We start from the raw sequence: 14,522 nt of genomic DNA on the forward strand, positions 1-14,522 counted from the left end.
ATAATTAGACTTCATAATATCAAATCTGTCCTAATGGAGGGCTCAGAATAAGATTGACAAGATCAATGCTTGCACAATGGGCGCCTGAGGAAAATCTGGCCCAACAATGTGTCAAAGAGAGGAGCTGGACTGCCAGACTGGCTGCAACAGTGTGATCCATGAAATAAAATGTCTGTGGCTTACACACTCAGAATGGAGCAGGACAGGACAGCAAAGGTAGCATTAAACATGGAAAATGAAAGCTGGGAAGGTCAAAGAACGCCTGGCACAGAACAGTTGAAGGCAAGCTGGGAGAAATGAAACAGGGCGAGGCTCAGAAGACAGCAGAAGACTGAGATGAATGCTGTCAGACCGTCAAAGCCTTATTTCCCCACTGGGAAGGAGTGTCAATTTCCTGGGGATGAATAACGTTAACGTTAGTTGAGTCAGGAAATGAAGGGAAATTCATTGATTGGTGGCATATGTGTTCTTGGTTGCAAAGAATTTAACGTTTGAGATATTTTTAAAAGTCAATACCCCACATGGTTACGTATATCAGAGCAATTTAGTTCAATATTAGACAGTAAGGCAAAATGTATGTGTAACGTAGTTAATCAGTTCATGAGAAATTTGATTCCACTTGCCATGTATGAAAAAACGCATCTCTAAATAACCATGGTGATTGAACGCAGCACCCCTGTGGTTTAGCCACCCCTTGTGGCTCCATGGTAGGTTTACGGGCTATGAGCTCCATCTTTTTTTATATTAATTATTTAAATTTCACTGCAGATGGGTGGTTTAAGTTGTGTTTGTTTGTTATATAGCTCCCTTACGGTTGAGCCCTTCTTTTATTTTCGTAGAAAGTTGACAGTGTTTTTCTTTTATTTTTATTTACAAGTTAGCTAACCTGCTCTGTCTTTTAATTTTATATTTTTCAGATGGTATGTGTGTGTGAGAGGGTTGCAACTAATTTCACTGTTCCTGTACCAGAATAAATGGCTGGATGCCGATTGAATGTCCTCGTCTCAACCTTAAATTAAACAACGCACAAGAGAGAGAGTACAAAGCCGCTACATATGGAAGAAGGAAATGTCCTTTACAGGCAAGTCCCAGTTATCAATTGCAAGTTCCCAAAAATAAAAAGTCTGGAGCAACAAAAAATCAACATTTTTGAGGAATCAATGACAAACTACAAAAGATAGAAATTCAGTTGTTAAAAGGCTGCAGTTTTGTGAATTTATGCTACAAAACGTTACAAAAAAATAAATGTGAGTCACAAAATGCAAGCCCCGGAAGATACTTAAAAAACAGAAGTTATGTAAAAAAAATAATGTGATTCACCGAAGTTACGTTAATAACGGAAGTTATGTTTAATCGCTTACTTTTGTTTTCACACAGGATATGAACCCTGTTCTCCCGTTTGTTCGACCAAACTACTACCCTCTCGCCTCGACTGTGGCATCCGCCATTTAAATGTCAATCATTACTACTACGTCAGCAAGATGGCGGTGGAGGACAGTCTAAAACATAAATATGAGTTCTATGTTGCTGCCTGTACAAACACCTTATATTGATGATTTTGAGAGGTGGCCTGTCTATATCTACAAAACAAAAGTTTGAACATAACCTCTTAAAACCCACCTGCCTGGGTAGGTTACCGGTAAGAATAGGTAAAAAAAATTGAGCCAAAGCTTATAACTAAAGCAGTCTAAAATGCATGTATAGGGCTGTTTCCACTACCGGACAATACCCAGAATGAGGCGGGTCTCACTCATCGAAACGCCCCGAATTTTAATAAGAGCAGTCCGGAGCCGGCTTTTGTTGGGACTTTTTTAGTCCCTGTCTAAGAGCAGGGTCTTTTTTCTACCCTGAAAACAGCCTGGTTACTGATTGGATAGATCGCTAAGCGGGATGTGACGTAGTACTCGATGCCACAACAACACGCACCATTTGTAAAAGTGTGTTGCAACTTAGCGACTTTGTTGCTATAATTAGCAACTTTTCGGCTGAGTGGAATGAGTGGAAGCAGAACATCCCTCCTGCAGCAGTCTCTCCCAGCTGCAGTCACAGAGCCGGCTAACAGTTAGCTCTGTAGCAGTACAGTGTGTATGTGCTAACAGGCTAACAGTTAGCTCTGTAGCAGTACAGTATGTGCTGCTGCTGCAGGAGGTGTTCACTTAGCGATCTCTGTTTGTTTACAACAGACACTGTCGTAGAATTAATTTGAGGATGTATTAAATATCTGACATATAGGAGTTTAAATATGCATCAAACATGTTTTGATAAACACACAGAAATCTGACCAACAGTCAGTCTCTTTACAAGAAACGTCTGCTTGATTGAGATATGAACAGCTCGGATTTGGGAAATCCCAAGTGTGCTTTTATATCAAGTGTTTTTCATAACAGGAAATTACAGGACGTTGAACCTTAGTTACACAGAAACAATGACACACCAACCTGCAAAGTAAAAAGAGAGAAACTGGGTGTTGTCTCTCAGTGTTGTTCTGACTTTTGGATTCTTCTGACACCTTTGGCATCTGAATCTGTTTTTTGATACTTCCTAAATAAATCCCTCACAAGGCTGCTATTCGAATCGACCTGGTCGTCAGTTGTTTTTCTTTAAAGATTTTCTACAACAACACTAGTCAGCGATGGCGGCCACAGTTGCGTCTCCTGTGTTTAATCTGCCGCGACGGTGAAAACCATGCGTCACCTCCAGAGTCTCTAAATCCCTCTGGGGGCTAACTTGTAGTGGAAACACGCAGAGTGAGCGGACTTTAGAGAGGCCGTGGCCTGAGACTTCCCCTAGTGGAAACGCGGCTTATGAGGCTTCATTTGAAAGATAACATCTTCTGGTTTCTGCTGTTGTGCTACTTTAGCATGTGGATGAAACACAACTGAAACTACATCATTTTATAAAGTTTTTTCTAGTTATTTGCAAAGAATAAGAATAGAATAGTCATTATTGTTCTTGCACAGTGTACAACAAAATGATGGGGAATATTGCATTCAGTTTTATTTAGGTTTTCAACATTTTTTTGGGAATCAAGGTTGTATTGCAGAGCAGTGAGGAAAGCTGCTCCTGCCTCCATGGCCAGACTCTATACTCTGGGGTGACCATTACATCCGTCTGCCTCAGGTCTTTGACCGCCCCGCCGCTCCGAGGTCCCTGTGGTCACTGATCTCGATCAAGGCTTTACTCTGTTCTGGGTGAATGAACCCCCAACTGAAAACACTGCAACAGTCACTTCCCATCAGACTGCCACAGGCTGAAAACACATGTTTTATACCACACTGTTTCAGCTGCAGGCTTGGGAATAGAAAGTTACATTATAAAAGGGATAAAACCAGAAGTTAGACCAGCATCAATACACACAATACCAAGTCCAACAAAACACAATGCACACAAACTAACATTAAGGTATATGTCTGCTGTCAGAATGTGATGTGGCTGAATGTCTGTATATATTATATTTATATTTTAACCAGCAGAAACTGTGACATGGTCATTAAATCCACCTTCAAATTTCTGTCTCCAGACACACAAGTGGGACTCATGTCATTTCCTAGCCTGGCTAACACCAGACTAATCTCAAATGAGGTTTAGTCTGGAAACCAGCCATTCATTTCTCCGTAGAGGAGGCGTGGTTTACGATCCTCCAGAGCCGTTTATTGGGCGCTTAGAATGTCTATCAAAGCGTCTGTAGGTAGCTCTTAGCCAATCAGATCAGTTATACCAGATGACGTAGTAGAGCAACAGAAATGGATGTTTGTTGTGTGTGTGTCTGTGAGAGAGTGTTGCTGCTGCTTTGCTTCTCCAGTTCTCGCTTTCTGCAAGATTATTTATTTTCACGCTTTATTCCCCCTCATGTCATTCAGCCACACATCCACTGATTTTATGGGCAATAAACAAGCTGCTGCGGGTCTCTGGGGGCTCCGCTGTCCCACCAAGAGACCTTTCGCCTTTCAACTTTCGCTCTAAACTATTTGAAACACCATCTACAGCTAAAGAGAGTGTTGCGTCTGCAGCAGCCATGTTGGATCCGTAGGAAAACTACAAGCTTCCAAGTGCCGAGTAGTACGCGTCATCGTCTTGCCGTCCCTCCCCGCTCTGTGATTGGATCCCTAAAACAGGGCTAAGAAACCTCTCTGGTTTCCAGACTGGATGGAGGTTCGAAATGAAATTCGAGCGCGCAAGGCAGTATGGGTATACCCAGGCTAGTCATTTCCACTAGTTTAATTAAATAACGAAATCCTTTTTTTTGCATTTTGCATTTTTGCATTTTCGCTAGTACAAGATAAATCTAAAGTTTTTTTTTTATCTTGGTCAGAAACAAATCATTTGCAGTGCACTCTGCTCGGACCAGTTCATCGCTGCTTGCAGCTTTAATTTATCTTGTTTTAAGAGTTAATTTCTTATTTTAAGCGTTCAACATGCTTATTTCTAGATTTAATAATCTTAATTTAAGAAATCTTGTCAAGTGAAATTATCTGTCCATGCAGCAAGATCATTTCCCTCAGATTTAGTGTTTTATCTTGTTTTAGATACACCTTTTTTGCAGTGTTCACATTTGGCATGAACACACCATTAAATTATTTATTGATTTATTAATCTGTAACAGTTTATCCTATTTAGGGTCGTGGGCCGGCCAATCATAACTAACACTGAGCCAGAGACTCACAGGTCATGATACTATCACAAGGCTGACACATAGAAACAGACAACCACTCGTGATCACATTAACTCCTAGTACATTTTGTTATAAACATATTATTTTGGGAAATTAAATGAACATACTGTTTTTCTGGCAGGTCACTCCACAGTTGCGGTGCCCCTAGGAGAAAACTCTCCGTCCTCCTAAGTATTAAATATAGCAATAGGAACAGCTGACAGGTTTTTGCCTGAGGATCTCAGACTGTGTGCAGGTTGATAAGGAGAGATTTAGGACTAAGCCATTAAGTGCTTTAAATGTAATGAGGACGACTTAAAATTAATCCCAAGTACCTGGAAGGGGACTGACATGTTCTTTTTTGTTACGTTTCCTCAAGAATCACAAAGATTGGACAAATATTTAGAGTTAGTGTGAATTGTTTTCTTAAACTTAAACTTCAACTAAACAGCTGAGGAATTGTGAGGAATTGAAAGGATGTATGATTGGATTCATCCATCCATCCATTATCTGAACTTGGGTCGCGGGGGGCCGGACATTGGTCAGGTTGCCGGACTATCACAGGGCTGACACATAAGACCCTTTCATAGTGCCGTTTCATGCCGGGACATTCACGGCCCTATAACGTCTCGCCTGCACTATGAACGCGCTAGAAGCGGGATGCCGGAATCAAATGATCCCACCAATATTCCGCCTCCAGAGGGAGTCACAGAGGCGGAAAATTGGTGGGACTGTTGGAAGCGGGACCACTATGAACGGCAAGGCTTCATGGCAAAGCAGAATATTTGACGTTGTGTGTTAGACGTTGACGTCTAACACACACCTCCCACTTGGTCCGACAGTCATCGAGTCAGCAGTATGCACAACAACTGCGATCGCAGTCACTAACTGTGTCCACTGCTGATCGTAAACAAATCAGCAAAAAGCCGGCACAGATCTTTCTGGCAATATAATAATAATAACTAGAAAATTTCCTCTGGGGAAATTTTGAAAGGGCCACGGGGGCTACTGCCGGTGTGTGTACACTATGATGAGATTTCAAACTATGCCCTTTAACCTCAAAGTGTGTGTGTGTGTGTTAGTAATTAAAATCACATTATCATTATTTCTGTAGAGTGGAATTTGCGGCCTGTAGCGCAGTTTTCAAATTAATTTTTTGACAGTTTTACCTCTCCCTCTACACTCTGAGCGATGACATCACACACTCTGACACGAACATTCCGTGCAATACACACCCATTCTAATCTCAGAATTTAAAGAATGTTTACCCCGAGGCCCTAATAATAATACCTTTATTTATATAGCACCCAATAGCACCTTTAAAAACAGTGTTCATATACGTATACGTATACATATACATATACACATACCACACAAGTTAGAAGGACCAACATCACATGAATGCAAGTCTGTAAAAATGTGTTTTGAGAAGTGATTTAAAAGAATTCACTTATTCAACAAGCCTTAGGTCCTAGGGCAGGGCGTTCCAAAGTCGAGGGGCCTTGATGCCCTATCACCGGGGAAGACCCCAAATACGGTGGAGGGATTAGAGCCTGGCCTGGGAACGCCTCGGGGTCCCCCAGGAGGAACTGGACATTGTGGCTGGGAAGGCCCTGCTTAACCTGCTGCCCCCGCGACCCGGCCCCAGATAAGTGGAGGAAAATGGATGGATGGAAGGAGGATTGAACATAATCTCTTAAAACCCACCTGCCTGGGTAGGTTACCGGGTAAGAATAGGTTAAAAAAACTGAGTAAAAGTAAAATAACTAAAGCAGTCGAAAATGCATGTATGAGGCTTCATTTGAAAGATAAAATATTCTGGTTTCTGCTGTTGTGCTACACAACTGAAACTACATCAGTTTATAATAATAATAATAATAATAATAATACCTTTCATCGAGGGGCCCTGATGGCAAATGCCCTATTACCTTTAGTTTTGAGCCTCGACTTTGGAAAAGCAACCTTGTGGTACACCACAGGTAATGCGAGCTGACGAAGAGGAATAATTACCTGTGGTAACCGAGAAGGTTCTTTCTAAAAGATAAGAGTAAAACCAACCAAGTGCAGTCCTTGATGCCCACCCAGGTTTTGAGGCGGTTAATTAAAATAGAGTGGTGTATAGTATCAAAATCTGCACTGAGATCCAAAAGAATTAAAATTGCACTCTCGCCCCTGTCAAATGTTAAAAGGACATAATTTGTAATTTTAAGGAGGGCCGTTTCAGTGCTATGGAGAGCTTTAAAACCTGATTGAAATTTCTTGAAATATAGTGGGACATTTGCTCGATACAATATCTTTCAATTAAAAAAAAAACAACAAGTTTAGCAATTTTCCTGAGTTTACAGAGAAAATATTGGATATTGGCTATCAATTCTAAATAAAGAATGTATTTAAATATCATGCCATTGTTTCTGCCCCAGACTCAACAGGTTTAAACAGTGAAAAGTGAGGACTGGAAGGTGCACGTTATTCAGGTCAATAATGACAATTTTGATTTTGTCTGATTTCAACTGAAGAACATTTTAAGTTTTTACATATTAAAAATATGAGGACTCTTGAAAAGAGTTTAGTGGGGCTGGCAGGTTTAACTGGAGTATATATCTGCATATCATCTGCAAAGAAGTGGAATGGAACGGTGCATGTGAATGATGTGGCCAAACAGAAGCATATTAAATGAGAATAATATTAGTCTCAAAACAGACCTTTTGCAAAAAGGGAAAACATAAAATAGATAAACATTGTGGTGGTAGAGTCAAGCCTCTTCAGAGCTATTCCCTATTGGCCCAAACGTTATCTGCAGACTTATGACTTGTGCGGTAAACACTAATATGAGGTATCTGTAAGTCCAGGTGTACTTCAGCTTTGGCCCCTCAGAGTAATCACACGATGACATGTTGCAACTAACAAATCGGCTTTAGAAACACCTTGGCACACCAGGACAGGGAGAAAAGCACAGTGGACCTGGCCATGGATGGATTACTGAAAAGGCCTCCTGAGAACAGGCCCAAGGCAAAGTGTTTTTTTCAGTGTTGTGGCGTATGTAGTAATACAGACAGAAGTCAAACAGTCTTGCTTCACCTCCAATGTGAACTAAATGCAGAAGTTCAGGTGAATCTCTTGAACCAACAGCAGCATCTGAACTACAAAAAGATACAAAAGAACTACAAGTAAATATTATAGGGCTACAATACGACATAAAAAAACTACAAAGAGACAAAAAATTACTACAAAGAGACACGGAAAAACTACCAAAAGGTTCAAAACAACTACCAAAATGTTCAAAACAACTACTAAGAGCTGCAAAATGACTATAAAGTGATGCAGAACAACAAAAAATGGATGTAAAATTAATATAAATTGATGCAATGCAACTACAAAGGCATGTAAAATCCTTCCCAGAATACAAAAAGACTACAAGGAGATTAAATTAACAACAAAGAGTCACAAAACTACTGTAAGAGGGTTAGAGTTTAACACGAAAATGCACAGTGCACTGTGGTAGCGACCTGTCAATCATAAGGTAGCTCCGCCCTAAAGCATCATCTCCTTTATCGTCTATTTTACTCTAAATTGGACCCTGATTTACAAAATGAACATCATGCTGTACTGAAGAAGACTTCTATCGCGATTGAGATCATAAACTCATTATGAGAATGTTTACTGAGGAAGTCAGCCAATTGAGAAGTAGGGTAATTTTCTCATAGACTTCTTTACAATTTGACTAATTTTTGGTTAAAAGCCCTTGAGACTCTTGAAGTGACGTATGGTTTTCGATCGTCGGGTATTTGCTTAGTGACAGTTCTGTCCGTGATCACATACGTAATGGATTAAACACGGGAGACGCAACTGTGGCCGCCGTGGCTAACTGTGCACAACGTCAGCAGCTGATCATAAACAAAGCAGCATGGCTAATTAACGGCATTGCTAACTGTGCACAGAGTGTCTGGTGCTTGTTGTAAACAAACAGAGATCGCTAAGTGAACACCTCCTGCAGCAGCAGCACATACACACTGTACTGCTACAGAGCTAACTGTTAGCCTATTAGCAATTTGCAGACTGGACGCTAAGGGGTTAATAACCCATCCGGCTCTGCAGCTGGGAGAGACTGCTGCAGGAGGACTGTGCCGCTTCTGAGCCGCGGGGGGCGGCGGCTCAATAAGAAGAGTAAGTAAGAAGAGTCTCCAAAAGTCGCTAATAACACTAGAAAAAGTCGCTGTATTTGTCTCCAGTCGCTTTCTTGAAAAATCGTCACTAAGGGGGGTTGAAAAGTTGCTAAATTCAGCAACAAAGTCGCTAAGTTGTCAACAGTGCTTCTTTTTGGCGTGTGTTGTTGTCGTGTAGAGTACTACGTCACATCCTGCTTAGCGATCTATCCAATCAGTAACCAGGCTGTTTTCAGTGGAGAAAAAAAACCCTGCTCTTCTACAGCAGCCATTCTCAACCTTGGGGTCGGGACCCCAATTGGGTTCGCAAGATGATTTCTGGGGGTCGCCAAATCATTTTGGAAGTCAGTTCATTTTGGTCATTTTGTGTATTTTTTTGGTCATTTTGTGTCTTTTTTGATCATTTTGTGGTCAATTTGTATATTTTTTGGTCATTTTGTGTATTTTTTTAAAGTCATTTTGTGTCTTTTTTTGGTCATTTTGTGTCATTTTGTGGTCAATTTGATTATTTTTTGGGCAATTTTGTGTCTTTTCTTATAGCAAAGGACTAAGATTAAAAGTAACAAGAAAATAAATTTAAAAAACTATAAATGCAAAGACAGAGAGATGTTTTAGTTGCTGTCTGCTTAATTATTTGTCCAAAATTCGTCGTATCAACTGAGTTTGTATGATCTGAACTGTGCGCGTGAGATTGTGTTCAGTGAGCGGGGGTCGGGGACAACAATTGGGGGTCGCGACTCAAAAAGGTTGAGAACTACTGTTCTACAGGGACTAAAAAAGTCCTGACAAAAGCCGGCTCCGGACTGCTCGTATTAAAATTAGGGGCGTTTTGGCGAGTGAGACCCGCCTCATTCTGGGTATTGGGCGGTAGTGGAAACACCGGTGGTGTAGTGGTTAGCGCTCTCGCCTCAGAGCTAGAGGGTTGCCGGTTCGCCTCCCGCCTCTCTTCTGTGTGGAGTTTGCATGTTCTCCCTGTGTCAGCGTGGGTTCCCTACGGGTACTCCGGCTTCCTCCCACAGTCCAAAAACATGCACTTAGGTTTAATTGGGGACTCTAAATTGCCCGTAGGTGTGAATGAGAGTGTGATTGTCTGTCTCTATGTGTCAGCCCTGCGATAGTCTGGCGTCCTGTCCAGGGTGTACCCCGCCTCTTGCCCAATGACAGCTGGGATCGGCTCCAGCCCCCTCGACCCGATTGCGGTTAATGGTAATGAATGAATGAATTTGACTTTGAGGGCCAGTCATTTGTCTTTGCTGTCACCTTTGCTCATGCTCTCAGCATCACATAGTTTGTATGAACGTGCTGCAGTAATGCGCTGTCAACAGTAGTCAAGGTGATAAACAGCAGATAAATCACGTCACAATGAATGCTTACTTTATCCCTGGAAGAGTTTCACGACGAGCAGAGCATCAAGGCTCTGTGTTTTGCAGCGAATCAGTCCCAGTTTGGAGCTCTTTGTGTGCCGAGTGTGCCACGGGCCATGAGAAGCATGTGAAGCCGGCTGAGAAGGAGGCAAGAGAATAGCACATGACAGGATAAGAGGCGTTGGGCTGCAGAGGGAAAGAGGCATACATGGTTTGACACTTTTCTCTAGCTGCTTCACTCTTTCCAGTAACACCTTGTCTATACAACAACAACATCAGCAGCTGCAGTCCTCTGTCACTGTCTGTCCTGGATCTGTTCTAATGGATTTGACAGACCTCACACCCCAAAGTACACAGAAATGGACGGAAGCACCTAAATTAGAAAAAAAAGTCCAATTCATGTTGCTTGTCACGTTCAACGTAGTTGTATCGGCCATTAAAATGAACAAGAAATTGAAGAAAACAAGGGTGTTCTAATAATTTTTTCCATCACTGGAATTTTGTGTCTTTTTTTGTAATTTTTACATCTACAGTCATGGAAACATTCATAATAATAACCAAAATCATGATCAAGAAAACCATAGAAAATGTCTAGATATCAGCTCTTAAATTAAAGTCTTATCAGCTTTATTTGTCGCTAGAATTATATTTGTCCAAACAAATGTACCTTTAGTTGTACCAGGCATTAAAATGAACGACGTAAGCACCTAAATTAGAAAAAAAAAAGTCCAATTCATGTTGCTTGTCACGTTCCCTGGGTAAAAAGACAGCATTTTGTTGTGCTTTTTCTTCATAGGCATTAAAGGAAATAATTATCTTTATTTTTTGCCTTTTTCTGATTTGATCTTTAAGCCTTATCTAAAATGGACTTTTAACCCACAAACTAGTTTTCATATTGACTTAGAGGAGCGTAAAAGTTGAAGGCCAAGTGGAGAGTTGTTGACCAGTGACATTCAAGGCTGTGTGTGTGTGTGTGTGTGTGTGTGTGTGTGTGTGTGTGTGTGTGTGTGTGTGTTGAGCAAGACTGAGATTCATCACACTGTGTATTTAAAGCTACGTTGTAAGCTTCACTGACATCATTTTTTTTCAGCAGATGTATGAGGTGGTACTGGGCTGAAAAACCAATTTAATTTGATTGAAGAATTTGAATGTATACAGCAAACTGGCTAATTAACACGCTTTTGTCTTTGGGATGTTGTAGGAAGCCTTTAGTCCTTCACATTTATGATTGGTTCTTTTTATCGTCTATTTTATAATTTACAAAATAAACATCATGCTTTATTAGAGTTTAAACTAGTGATTTAGACCTTAAACTCTTCAGAAATGTTTTTAGTGAGGTAATAAATCAAGTAAGAAGTAGGATAATTTTCCTATTGACCTACAGTCATGGTAAAAAATGATTAGACCACCATTGTTTTCTTCAGTTTTTTGTTCATTGTAATGCCTGGTACAACTAAAGGTACATTTGTTTGGACAAATATAATGATAACAACAAAAATAGTTCATAAGAGTTTAATTTAAGAGCTGATATCTAGACATTTTCCATGGTTTTCTTGATGATGATTTTGGTTATTATTAAGAATGTTTCCATGACTGTAGATGTAAAAATGACACACAAAAAAAGACACAAAATGACAAAAAATAGATGTAAAAATAGATGTAAAAATGACCAAAAAATACACAAAATGACCAAAAGACACAAAATGATAAAAATAGATGCAAAAATTACCAAAAATTATACAAAATTATCAAAATAGATAGAAATTGACCAAAAATAGAGGTAAAAATGACAGAAAAAGAAAATGGTAACCAAAATCATTATCAAGAAAACCATGTTAAATGTCCAGATATCAGCTCTTAAATCAAATACGTATGAGCTATTTTTGTTGTTATCATTATATTTGTCCAAACAAATGTACCTTTAGTTGTACCAGGCATTAAAATGAACAAGAAATTGAAGAAAAGGTGGTCTAATAATTTTTTCATGACTGTACATACAAATGGAATTCTTTTCACAACCAGTAGAGTCTCCCCCTGCTGGCCATTAGAAAGAATGCAGGTTTAAAGCACTTACACATTGGCTTCACATTTCAGCCCCTGATGTTGCCTCTTGTCAGAACCACTGTCTGCCTTACAGTATAGGCAACCTATTGATCATTTTGGACTGTGTAACCATTACCCCTAATCAGTTGGGTTGCCCAACAACAAGTGGGCCACTGCCAGCAGGTACATTTTCTTTGCCCCACATTATTGACGCTGACATTGCTGCTCACCTGTTTGTATTTACTAATATTTTTGGACCATCTCAGAGCGTAGAAATAACACCTATGAATTTGAAAATATGCATAGTTCCCCTTTAACCCTTTGATGCACAACATGGGTCTAAAGTGACCCGACTGAGTTTTTATTTTCTATATCTTTGCAATAGATCAATTTCATCATTCAGTATTCCAGGTTTTCCTCAAATAGCTTGTTTTTTGTTTTAATTTCTTACTTTTTGAATAAAAACCCTTTCTATATCACTACGCTTCTAATGCACAACATGGGTCAAAAGTTTCATTATGAGGTATTGTGTGTATAATTTTAGGGAAAAATGAATTGAATCAATTTTGGAATAAGGCTGTAACATAACAAAATGTGGGAAAAGTGAAGTGCTGTGAATACCTTCCAGATACACTGTATGTGTGACAAAATGATACATAAATATGTTAAATATATTAAATATATGAGTGTTTGGCCACTCTTACTGCTGAAGTAACTATTTGCAACAAATTACTATTATTATAGTATTAGGTCATTTAATTTTAAATCAAATTTGGATGAATGAGCCATTTTTTTTTATGATTCAACTTTTATTGAGTTTTTAAATTTTTTTTACGGGACTACACTAACAACCAGTTAAGAAAAAGGAAGAAAAAAAAGAAGAAAAAAAAAGAAAAAAGGGGCAAAATTAAGATACACACTCTTATGATGATAAAACATAAAAGTAAAAACAATAAAATAAAAATAAATGCATAAGAAGTCCAAGACAGGTACAATTAATCCATGCTCAATATATTAAACTGTGGTGTCTGTCCCCCGCATTAACAGGAGACAACCAATAATAAAATGCAATAATGAAACAATTTTTCTTCAGAAAGTATGAAAGGAAAAATGGATATAATGATCGGTTGTAATAAAAAAAAGCAACCTGGTCTCACAGGAATCCGTGAAATAGCCACGGAATCACTCAAATTTCCGTGAAACTGACACGGATTTGGCTACAATGCAAGTTAATGCCAGTCATATCCCGTGGCTATTTCAACATACAAAGTGATTATGTACATTCACTGAGTGAATATTTAGAAAATAAAACATATATTTCTTGCTAGAAATGTGATCAAAATCCATTTTTATGCAGAAACTAAGTCAAAATATTGATTTTTTCACTAAAAATGAGAGAACTGTCCGCCATGTTTTTTGTTCTGACCGCTGGGACCTTGAAAGTCACGTGACTTGGAACAAACCAATAGGAAAAAATATTAACTTGCATTGTAGCGAAACCTGTGTCAGTTTCACAGAAATTTGAGTGATTCCGTGGCTATTCCACGGATTTTGAGTTAAGCGAATCCGTGGCTATTTCACGGATTCCTGTGAGACCAGGTTCAAAAAAAGATATTCAAATAATTCTTTGTACTAAAATAAACTGATTTAAAAAGAGAGAGCACAGAAACACACAGCCAGCATTAAAAACATGGGGAATGAATGAATGCAGGTAATTTTGACCCATGTTGTGCATCAAAGGGTTAATGATGTTGAAAAGCCAGAATGTTGCTTCTTTAAAGGAACACTCCACCATTTTTTCATATTAAAACATGTTATTCGGTCAAGTAAGACGAGTTGATACAGACCTCTTGCGTCTCAATGCGTGCACTCAATCGCCCTGGCGCGCGGCGCCACTTGGCTAGCACTTAGCTTAGCCCAGTTCATTCATTAGTATCCAAACAGATGGACAGTTAGAAGCGACCAAACTCCTCCACGTTTTCCCTATTTAAATACAGCTACACAAGTAGTTAAAGCACTTCGACTCGGCGCAGTAATATCATCACTCCTGAAAAATCTTCTCCCCTCAGGAGTGATGATATTACTGCGCCGAGTCGAAGTGCTCCCAAGTGTTATTCCGCCATACATTATAGTTATCCTTTTTATCCTCTTAGAAAAGCGCCACGTTTTATTTTGTGTCGCCATACTTGGTCGTTTAACTACTCGTGTAGCTGTATTTAAATAGGGAAAACGTGGAGGAGTTTGGTCGCTTCTAACTGTCCATCTGTTTGGATCCTAATGAATGAACTGGGCTAAGCTAAG

This window comes from Centropristis striata, chromosome 21, assembly GCF_030273125.1.
Source record: "Centropristis striata isolate RG_2023a ecotype Rhode Island chromosome 21, C.striata_1.0, whole genome shotgun sequence".
In the NCBI taxonomy this organism is placed as follows: Eukaryota; Metazoa; Chordata; class Actinopteri; order Perciformes; family Serranidae; genus Centropristis; species Centropristis striata.